The sequence below is a fragment of the Apteryx mantelli genome, chromosome 1 (assembly GCF_036417845.1).
Source record: "Apteryx mantelli isolate bAptMan1 chromosome 1, bAptMan1.hap1, whole genome shotgun sequence".
Lineage (NCBI taxonomy): Eukaryota > Metazoa > Chordata > Aves > Apterygiformes > Apterygidae > Apteryx > Apteryx mantelli.
This window is the reverse complement of record NC_089978.1, coordinates 102,243,584-102,255,182: the sequence shown is the minus strand read 5'-3', so window position 1 is coordinate 102,255,182 and position 11,599 is coordinate 102,243,584. Positions and strand designations below refer to the sequence as shown.

The 11,599-nt window shown below is 42.0% G+C and overlaps 1 protein-coding gene across 1 annotated transcript in view; it reads right to left on the bottom strand.

Moving 5' to 3' along the window:
* The window catches only part of KCNJ6 (potassium inwardly rectifying channel subfamily J member 6), a 164,815-nt gene that overhangs the window by 42,831 nt on the left and 110,385 nt on the right, over window positions 1-11,599 (bottom strand). The gene's annotated exons all lie outside the window — the stretch shown is intronic.

Below are 11,599 nucleotides of genomic sequence, written 5' to 3'. Positions count from 1 at the left end.
TGGAAAGCATTCTGCAGCCTGAGGCTAGTTCCTGTAGGAATTTTGTCTCTTGAACTCCTAATTTTCTCCCTTTGAGCTAACTGCTGTTATTCTATTGCCAGGCTGTGAAGGGAAAAGGCTGCTTCTGGCTCTGTCTACATGCCTAGCTTTGAATAAAGTGGCACTGATATGACCTTGTGCCACTGGCTTCCAGAGATGCTCTTCCTGACTAGTCAGGGCCATGACTTGTGCGTTGCCAGTGCATGCTGCAATGACCTCAGTTTACATTTGTTTGCTGCACTAACGGTGCTGGAGGGTGAGGAGTGGGCTGCCAGCTCCTGCTGCAGGGTGTCCTGTGGCAGAGAGCCAGGCGCGCACACCTCGTGACGCCTCAGTGAGGAAACAGGCACACGGATCCACCAGAGTGCTTGCACCAGCAAGAGTGGGTGTCTCCATACGGGACTGCCCGGGGCAGTATATCTAAACCCTGGCAGCAGAGGACTGCTGCTGGGGAAGGCTTGGGCTCTTCTCGAGAGAGGGGACTCACTCCTGGGGGAAAGTCATTGTAGCTCAAAGGGTGGTCTGGTTTCTCTTAGCAATGTGTGCTTTTCAAGATGTGTGGATTCATCCCTATGAAGAAAGATCATTGGTCCCTGTAAAGTTTTAGGGGTGATTCAAATACCCATGAAAACCTGGGTTAAAGGAAAGTTCCTCCCTCTGGCCTGCTCTGCTGACAGCCATGCCTCTGCTCAGCCCCATAGCCTACCCGCTGTTAAAAGAAAGGCTTGGAGGCTGGCAGTAGCATGACCCCCTGATAGCAGTTCTGTACTGTAAGACTGTGTACTCCGTCCTGTGTCATTTTTGCAGTTTGCTACTGTGTCTTAAAAGAGTGTTACTGAGGCTGATTGCAGTGGCAGCACTTAAAGACATGTTCCAAACCAGTCAGTTCTGGATAAACTTATCCCAGTTGGTGACAGTGTGCCTACTTGGATCATCACTAATGCTATATAATGTATGATGAAATAAACACAATAAAAAGGCATTAAAGGAACTTTGTGAGGCAGACTTAAGCCAAAGCCAGAAAATTCAAAGTTAAGGCTTCACACTTTATGCTTAACTCTCTATAGCGCCTAAGGAAATTTCAGTCCACAGCAGCTATCACATCACTGCAGTAATAGATCCCTCAAACACTCATGAACAGCCTATGAAGCCTCTGGCTATTGAGACTTTAATACAATGTATTTTAGACTAGTAATGCTAGTTTAACATGGTTCATTATATTTAAAGCATTGTGACTATTTGCTTTTCCTTCCCAATTAGAGTCTGGCGTGAGTGCAGAGACAGGGTGCAGGCATCTGCTGTTGCCTTTGACAGTATACCTTACTTCTGAGCTTTCTGCTAAAGGGAAGCATGTCCTCGAACTCCCTGCCAGAGCATCTCCCAGGCAGAAACTGCAGAGCGTACTAAAAACCACCGCATCTCCTCTGGGAAGAGACACAGGTGCTGATTTTATTAATGGCATCAGAACAAAACTGAAGGGATATCCCCATTCAGGGATGCTTACCATTCATATGCTCCATCATCTAGCCTGCTTTGTATAAGGTGTTTTTTCCTGTAGAAGTAATTATTAGCAATTAAGCACCTTTTATTCATATAACAAATTTTACCGATGCTTTCAACGTGCTCTGTATGATGCTTTTGTATCATAACCACCCTTATCTGCCTTTTACCGTACATGAGCTGAACCGCAAGTAGAGGTTAGGGCTGCATTTTCTCAAGGAGCCGTAGGTTTTGTAGCAGGAGCAAGGAGCCTCTGTGTCCCCCAGGCACGTGGTGATGGGCTGACGCTGTCACTGTAAGTGCTCTTCAGAGACCTGCCCTTATAATATGTGAGTATTTTCTTAACCTTGAGAGGTTGTGCCCGGGCTGAATCCAATCTGGATATGTAAAAGGACAGCTTCTAATAACCAAGCCCAGTGACAACATTTAACCTAAACCTCTCGCGGTATAGCACGTTGCTAACACTCTTGCAGACATCTTAATCTCTCTGGAGGCATCCAACCATTTTGTAAACTCTTCAGGCTCTTTTCAGTGCTGTCGTTTCTCAGATTTTTAGTCTTTTTCTTGTCTTTTTTTTAGGTAAGCTTTTTAGTCATTTTCTGTTTGTCCAAGATGCTATTTTACTCTTTACCCCACCCAATGCCCCTATTGTGAGACCCAACAAATACCTGTATGGGGAGGTTTCTAGATCAGAAATGCAGCCTGTCACCCTCTCCTGCTCTGAGGTCTCACTCCAGAGTGAACCTTGGGAGCAGCAATTCCTGAAATCAGTGATCCAAGGATAGTGCATCTGCATGTTTCCATGGAAATGCCTGATGAACAAGTTTTAAACACATGGCAGGATCCCTGTTCACTACGGAGGCTGAGGAGCAGCCAGATATTGACTTGTGCCTTTGCCACAAAATGCTTTGACTAATTATATTTTTACTTGGTATCAACCCAATTAGCTTCTGCTGTTTATTTCATTTAATTTTCTTTTCAGTTATATAATAGCTGTCATGATTCCAGGAACTGAGGAGTGAATAGCTGCTATCTCACTTGAGAGCTATTTTTTACTCTCTCTGGTTTTCTTCATGGCAAAAATATATACATTTTATTAACCTGCAAAGCAAAAAAATATTCACTCCTTCTGGACAGCTCCCCCTCACCCAGTAAACATTATGTTTGTTTGAACGTAATGGCCAGGTAGCAATAGCGTGCCAATTTGAAGTATTCTGTTCAAAGTATTTGTTCCAGTGAGTCCCTTAGGCAGATCCAGACAACACATAGGGGATTTCAGTGATTTGTTTCGTTTTCCAGCAAGTAGCAAGAAGGGGTTTCCCTAAATAAGTCCCTGACTGGTTCACTTGTGTTTCATTGTAGCGGTACATACTGGCTTTGTGTATACTAGTAAGTTAAATATGCCCTGGCCTATTCTTTAGCATAGAGGCTAAATGAAGTAGTACAACCCATGTTCAGACTATTAAACTCTCTTTGTTTCCATAGCAGGGTAGTCTCATGCAAACTGCCTATTGGGAATGGTCCATGCCCCATGCTAACACCTGAAATGTAGCCAGGAATTGTGTGTACTCGGTTCTGTACTGGTCAAAACCATGCCAGCGGCTTTTCTAATAATTTTACTATACAGGCAGTCAGGTTCCAGTGCTCAGGAACGTTTAATATTCTAATAAAGATGCAGCCTGTGATACTAACTCAATTTTGCCTATTCCAGAACAGCATTGAAAAGGCACAATCCAATTTCTACAAGCACGTATTTTTACTTAGAATCTGTGGAATAATGTGAATCCAGTGTCAGCAACAAACTATGAGCTAGCTGTTCAGGAGATGTTCTCATGACCTTCATGGCTGTGAATACAAAACATTCATATGATTCCTAAGTGACCATTTTATCATTTGCAATGAAATATTTTTGTACTTTGGTAGTGCTTCAGAGATCTTGTCATAGTGCTATACAAATGAAAAGGAGATACATAAAGTGCATGCCTCTCTAAATGAAATGCTCATAGCCTTTTTTGACTGTACACTATATTAGAATTGTCCTACTAAGGATAGTCTACAAAATATTTGGGAGGTCCAACAGAGGATATTGCAAATTATAACTCTGATCATTTTGTAGTATGATGCTGCTTGAGTAAATGTTGAGTAAATGTTCTGCTGTAATTTGGTAGATTAATTTTATCTCATTTAACTTGTGAACAGTTTGTATGCAAACGTATTAAGAATTCCCTAATTTCAAAAAATGGCTTATATCCTTCATATTGTTCTCATGGACTTTCTTGCACTTGTATAAATGTCAGTCAGACTTAGTTTTGACTATGATTTCTGTTTGCATGTAATTCTCTACTTTCCTTATAGGATGAGGGCAACCTTTAAATTAAGCAGCCACCAAAGGTGTTTGCATTTGTAAGGTCCAAGCTTTCCTTTTGTGAGTAGTCTTCAGCATTCAACTCAAATTTTCTGTGATCACAAGCCATCCTGACTGTGAACTCATCTGTGGAATATTTGACAGTGCCAGGTGGATATTTCTGTTCCCCATTGTCCCTGTAAGGTTGTTAGCCTTTGACACCAGGAAAAAAAAAGCATAGTACTGCATAGTACAAAAAAATTCCTGCAATGTTCAGTTTCCTGCTCTATGTCTGAGTCTTTTTTTTGTTTCTTTTCTTGTTTGTCATGCAAAAAGAAGTGAGACAGAGGAAGCAGACAGGGAGTTTTTGAAATGCGTTGCCTGATCTCTGGCTTGTTTTAGTCACTGTTTCAGAGCTTTGTAAAATCTCAGCTCTGTTGAGCATTGAGGGCACAGGAGCAGATATTCCCAGAATAGAGGGGGATTTGCTTCTTTGATGAACTCAGCCTGTATTGCTCTCAGTAAGACAGGTAATCTGTACTGAGAAAGAGTGTGTATTATTAGTAAGTATGAGGCTGAAGATTCTTATTTACAGAAAAATGGAGTCTTTTTTGATTTGCTAATAATTGTAAGCACTCATTACCGCAAAATGTGGATTTTCTTCTGAATATTGTTTTATGATCTTGTCCTGCACTGTTGAAATCAATGTGAGATTGTCTGTTCACTCAACTGGGAACATTATCTGGTCTTGGTTTTATGCTCAATAAACACTAACTTGTCAAATTTCTTCAAGTACCAAATTACTTATTTGCACACACAAAATCATAAATATGAAATCAAAGGCAGTATGCGTGTGATTTGAATTTATTTTAGGAGTAGTTTTTACCAGAAAATAAATGCAAATTGAAGTGTGTTTATCATTAGAAAAGTGGCTGTAAGGATTATACCTTGTCTTTTCACATTACCTGCTTCATTACTGCCTTCTAATCCAACTTGATAAAAATAACTTTCTACTACTTTAATTTCTTTTAAGCCTGTACAGCTGCAAGAAATCAGCCTGAGTAACACTTTGCCTCCATGCAGTACAAACATTTTCATTCATTTCTGATTCTTGGCCCTTTCATTACTGAGCATGGAAAATGACGCTGATATATGAATTGAAAAGAACACTATTCCATTTTTGGTAGTCTTTTGACCTTGTAGCTTTTGTCTTGGATTCTAACCAATTCTGATACAGAAATTACCACTAATGGATCCAGAATGCTGTTTTTATATCTGTTTCGCTAAGTGTAGCTACATTTGAAGCAAAGGGAAGCCAGACAGCCTAGGTTTTGTTATGTATATAAGGCAGTGTAAAAAGACTAAAGATTCTGAACCTGCAAAGACGCGTGGAGACATTTGATTATCAATATCTTATTGGAAACAGTGACATACATTAGACTGAGGATCCCAAATTGGATTTGGAAACTCATTTACTACCTGAAGACTGAGTCCTTGGAGTCACAATGTTAATTCAGACCCACCTCTAGTGCAAACGACTGGAATCAAAAATAGGCCTCTGGGATAAGAAGAGACTTCTTCCTGAGTTTAGTGTCACATATCTTTGCTCCTGTCTGATTAGTCTAGTTATACATAACTGTTATTAGACTTTTGATTCCAGAAAAGCTCGAGCTGGAGGTTCAGAGTAGGTAAGGTTCTCCTGGAAGTCTGTGCATCTACACAAATTAACCTATTGTTTTTGACCTCAGCACATATATTGGCTATTGACTAACTTGCATATGTGATGAAGAGGGCCAAAGTCCAGAGTGTTTTCTGAGGGCCCACTTCAGTGCAGTCTAGATACCACTCTTCTGAGAAGACTTGGCAAATATATATAGGCTATTGCTAACACCACATATGTGCTCTGGCTTGTGCCATGCATGTTTTTATTTGTTAGCACAAGTTCTCTCTGTCACAAGCTATGTGTTCAGTTGACAATTCCTTTTGATCCTCTCCGGCAGATGGTCTATCATGCTTGCCTAATGCTCAATACCTCTTCACGCTCACCCTTCCCACTTGTGTTCCCATGCTCTTGTCAGAATGGAAAAAGCAAAGACCTTTTCAGCTTAAACTGGTAATGAAGAGGAGAGTCTGGGAATGACAAACCTGAAGAGCTATAAAAGGGAGATAAATAGTTGTCCTGTCCAATTTTGGAGAAAGCTGAGCAATGAAGACTAAGCTCGAAGTGATGGAGAAAGCAGTGGCTAGGCTAAAAATCATTGTCCACCAGACAATGGAAGTCTGTGAAAAGGTAGAATCAAGATGGCTGGCAATGATAAGTGTGCAAGGCTGTCATTAAAATCAAAGACTCTTGCATAAAAATGTTCATAGCAATGTACAAAGAACTCAGAGAGGCACCCTACCTCTTTTGAGAAAATCAGACTTTAACCTCCAATGGGAAGGGGATCTACCTCCTTTTCCCAAACACTTATCCTTGCTAGAAGACAAATTGCAAGTTTAAAACATATGCAGCTGGGTATCAGCAGTAGAAAACATAAGAAAAATATCAGCTTAGACCAGATATACAATACAGGACTAAGGAGCTTGAACACAGCCTCACCCTCAGCTCTCTGGCTTTTGAATTGACTCTGGCTAGAAGCTGATGAGCTGAGATCAAGGGTGGAGAAAGACAAAGAGAAAAGAAAATGATAAAGGGGAACCAATAAAGGGAAACATTACTGATAAATGAGAACATACCCCTATCCCTTATCCCTGTTTTGTGGTCAAATTCTGAATAATGCGAAGAAGGAAAAGCTGCTGCAATGTTACTTGCATGCAGCATATCAGATGTATCTCAGTAAATGCACCTTCATGTGTTCAGTGTCTCTGTGTCCATCAGTCTTGGACACTGGTGTAGTTCTGGAGGCAGCTGTGTGAACTCTGCCTGTCCACCCTGGAGAGGCTGTGACAGCCAGGTGCTCACCTCTGCTAACTTTTAGCAGACTTATCTGACATCACTTGAGCTCCTTTATCACAGACTGTAACCATAGGCACGTAGTGAAGGATGAGACTTCAAAATGTGTCTAGCCCACCCACTGCCCCCAGGCGGGACCCATGAGACATCTTCTTCTGGGCAGATACACGTCTTGGTCATGACAAGATGCCACAACGTGTCTAGCCAGTTTGTTCCAGTCTTCCTGACCTCAGTCTCCCTTGCTGTAGTGCTTGTCTGATCCACAACCAACATACAAAACAGCCTCCTCAGAAGTATTATTTCTTCCGAGAAGGTAGGAAAGACACAAAGGATGCATTTTTGCACCTGAAAAATGCATACTATTGTTACAGGTGCTGCTAGCAGTGGAGGAAAGTCAGTGGCAGAGACAGCTCAGGTGCTTCATCCTGGGCTGTGCAACCTGGCAACATCACGCTTTATGCCATTTCTACTATTTGCATGTGGCAAAATGACTGGCAACTGGTGTAATACGGATCATTACTGCTTCACAGTGCTGACAGGCCTTACTAGCTGCAAATGCTGGCCAGATGCTTTACATCTGAAGCTTCTGTGTCAGATGGATGTCTCCCTGAGTTGCTGTTAAGGATCATTGCCTGATATGCCCCTGGAGAGATTTCTTTTTGCAGTTACCCAACTCCAGCTATTTCTGCCAGTTACTGTCATGTGGTGCTAATGCTAAAATTTTTGCTTGTTGGTTGTTCAGTATTTCCTCAGAGATATTGTAAGAACTGAGGTTTTCATCTCTGTGGGGTGTATCCGGAGAAAGAGAAAGCGTGAAGGAAATATACTGACCTGAGTATTATCAATTTTAAACTGTTTGTGTTTACATGCTCTAGCTGCTGACTATTATGTAAGTGAAGTGTGTTTCCAGTGGTGACAAGATAGCTGTTTTAACTTTAAAATCATAGAAGCATTTGGGTCAGAAATGACCTCCAGAGGTCTCTAGACCAACTCCCTGCTCAAAGCAGGACCTGCTTCATAGTTAGATCGTGTTACTCAACGCCCATGACAGGAGTTTCCCCAGCCTCTCTGGGCCCTGTACCAGGGCTGCACCACTTGCATTGGGAATGTTTTTTTCTTTATATCCTATTGCAATTTCCCTCGCTGCAACTTGTGTATTTGTTGCTCCTTGCTCTTTCCTTGTGCGCCTCTGAGAAGAATCTGGCTCCATCTGCTCTGCAGCTCCTCATTTGTACCTCAGCTGTTGATTTACAGCTCAGCCTTCCAGGGAAGTGATGTGAGGGCTGGTTAATTCATGTTTTCTCCACATATTTTCCCTTCTGATTGTGTGGAAAAAGAATGTTTTTAAGTTTTGTGAGCAGAGATGGGGAAGAATATTTCCTTCCTTTCATGGTTTTTTTCCTCTTAAAATTTTCCCACACTGAAAGCTCTAGAAAAAATATTAATACAGATGAACTGAACATTTCATATAGATAACTCTGAATCATTTAATTCTGCACTGTAATGTCATTGATACCTGGGGAGTGCTCCTGGTTGGTTTTGGAAGCTGAAGTGTAAATAGGAACTTAGCTGGCCTGTCCGATGCTGACTATCCATATTGCTTAAATGTTAGCATGCTGCCTGCCTTGGCTTTGGCCCATGCCAGCTAGCGCTCTGAGACAATCCTTGGAAATGTTTTGGGAGATAGCGTGTGCCAGGGACTGTTCCCATTAGACAGCACAGCTGAGATGGCACCAGGTTTGGTTTCCTTCACTCTTGTCTGCCAATACTAGCCCAGCAAGCTTTGCTCCCTCAAACACCTCCACAGGCCCTCATGCCACCCTCTGCACCAAGCAACATGTAGGCTTGGTCTGCAACACAGGCCTCATGTTATTTCAGACACTCTGAAGTGTTTGCACTGGCAATATAATAATGATGTCTTAAGACCACGAGACATGGAGTCCAGGCAAGACCCAAAGCCAAGAAGCCAAGTTCTCTGCAGTGTGGACATGGACAATCTGTACTGCTTGCTCTCAAGGCTGGAGAACAATACCTCACCCTGTTTTATTTAGCCCTGTAGATATAGTCAAAATGGTGATGGTCCTGGTGCCTATTCCAGTGTGTGAAAACTTTAGAAATCAAGGAGTATTGCTGTTGCCCTGGTCAAAGTCTGTCTGCCCAGATAGGTTACTAGAGTGGAGACAAATAAACCCTCCCAGAAGTAGTTGCTACTGCCATTTTCCCACCTTCCTGTTGGCAGGAGAAGCCAGCACTTCCCTTGCCCTGCAATCTTCTATCCCAACACTGTTTTTCTCTGTTTCCTCCCCTTCCTGAAGCAAGGATGGTTCCACTCAATTTCTCATCCATGGGGCAGCCAAATACAGTTTTGCCTGCATTGCTGAACAGCCTTGAGACAGCTCTGTGCTTGAATACTCATACAGCCTTTTGGGCAGGTGTTGGAACTGCTGAAGAGACATATCCTGACAGCTTGCTTTGCTTTGATCAATTAACTATCATAAATATAAGGCATAGGAAGAATGGAGAAGAATATTTTTGTCAAGAAGTAAGAACTCGATTCAATCAATGTGCAATACCAGTCCACTGAAGTCAGTTACTTATGCAATGAAGTAAGCCTGCAGACTGAACTCAAGACTTTCTAGTACTTCCCTACAGAAAGGGGCAGGAGATGCTGTATATTGATCCAAATCTTGGAGCCTACCAGCTTACAGTTTGGGGATCTGAGGTGACTGAGAGTGTTTAATTTTCCTCTGTAAAACATCACCTATACTCAGTAAACTTTTCCTAGTTCAAAATGACCTTTCACTAGGGAGAACACCTGGCTCCAATGCACTGGGCAAATGCATGTGTGTGCTATCATGCAAAGCAGACAGATTGCTGCTTTGCAGCTGATACTGCCCACCAACAACCTTCTAGTGAAGCCAGACTTTGGAGAGCAGTTTGAATGCCGTTAGTGAAGATGAGGTGTTTGACCTAGAAAAAAACTGTCTGTTGTTAGGTCTGTTGTTTCAAGAAATCTGGACTGCAGAGAACAGAGTGACTTTGAAGCACAGATAACTGATTCCTTCCCCCTTGCATTCTTTAAAGAAGAATGAAAAAATGTCACAAACTTTCTTCCTTAAATTATGATTTTTTTCTCAGTTTCTATCCATCTGTACTCCAAACAGGTTACCCTCAAGTCACAGACATTGCCTAAGTGTGTTGCTGATACTGTTGCATGAAATTACAGAAGGGGCTGGAAAGACTGGGAAAAGTGAAACAGCCAAGTACTTTTGTTAATCTCTAGCAATGGAGATTGCCTTCTTGATGACTTCTTTGCAGTCAGAGGAAGATTTCAGTGGCTTTTGCTTCTAGAAAACAGGTATTTCAGAAGAGCAAGGCACTTCTCCCTTACAAACACCAGGCAGGTTTTTAATTTAACTTTTTGTACCCTTTTGAACAAAAAACACTAAAATTGTTCTCCTAGGTGCTGGGGAAACCACATTTCTGTGACTGCGACTGTCTCTTGTGGTTGTGACTTCATATATGTATATAACTCTTTTGTTGTTTGAGGTGAGTGACATTCTTCTTTATTTTTGCCTTTGTTAACTTTGTTAGCTGGCCTGAGAGCAAGCAAGCTACTGCTGCTAGCTATGATTTGTTATTCTTATTCATTACTACCTGCTATTACTATTGTAGCAGAGCCAAGAAGCTTTAGTCAGGATGGTGTCTGCTTATACACCCTGTTGCAAATGTGTGGAAAGGATGAGCTCCAGAAAGCTCAGAGCCAAGGGGCTGTTGTGTTGCATCTTGTAGGACCATCTAATCAAAGATAGTTGTGCTCCTTCTCTGGTTTAGTAGGGTTTTGTACACTGCCTGTGCTTATCTGGCCTAGCATACAAAGCAGTGCCGAAACCGGGCGTTTGCTGTCTAAACGGCAAGCCAAAGTGAGAGGCGGGGAGAGGAGAGGAGCAGGAAGCTGAAAAGGAAGTAAAGAGCCAAAGGAAGGGGTGGTGGCCAGTACGTGCTGTTTTTATTGCACATCAAAGATTTATCGGGTGGGGTAATGTTTCATTTTCCAGTTATGTGCTTGTTATGTAGCTGTAAATCTGATTGCACTACTGATTCTGGATTTCACTTAACTGCAGACAAAAAGGCCACCCATGTTTTTTTGAGCAGCCTGGTAGGGAATAAGTGCTGCTGCACTGTATTTTTTGCAAGGCAGAGGTAGCTTTGCATTTTAAACCAAACTCTTGCATCCAAATGTTACCTCACAAATAACATTGTCTTGGGGACCAGGTGGCCTTCCTCCCTACCCCCCTCCCCTTTTTTTTTACTCAGTTTTCCTTCTTGCAATGACTCGGTTTGTCTGAACAGCTTCCATGTTTTTTTTTTCCATCCCAACCTCTTCCATTTCCATTTTTCCATCCCAACCTCCCAGTTGACCTGGGACTCTGGTTGCTTCCTTTAAGCTAAATAATTAGGCCATCACTAGCTTCATTGGCTTTCCCTGCCTAAAGAAGTCACAGAGAAAGACAAAGATGTATTTTCTTGCTACCCACCTTCCATTTCTACTCCATGCAGTTTATAGGCTGGAGAGAAAAAAACAGCTGAGAAATAGGCATAAAGTGACATTTAAAAAAATAAGGTTTTAAAGAACTTCATCATTTCAGCTGGGTCAGTGTTTTGTTTCAGGTTGTGATACTTTGATAGCTTGGAATTGGTAAGCGTAGAATAGCACTTCAGCCACTTCCTAAAGAAATGAGCCTTATCCATCACTCTGTCTG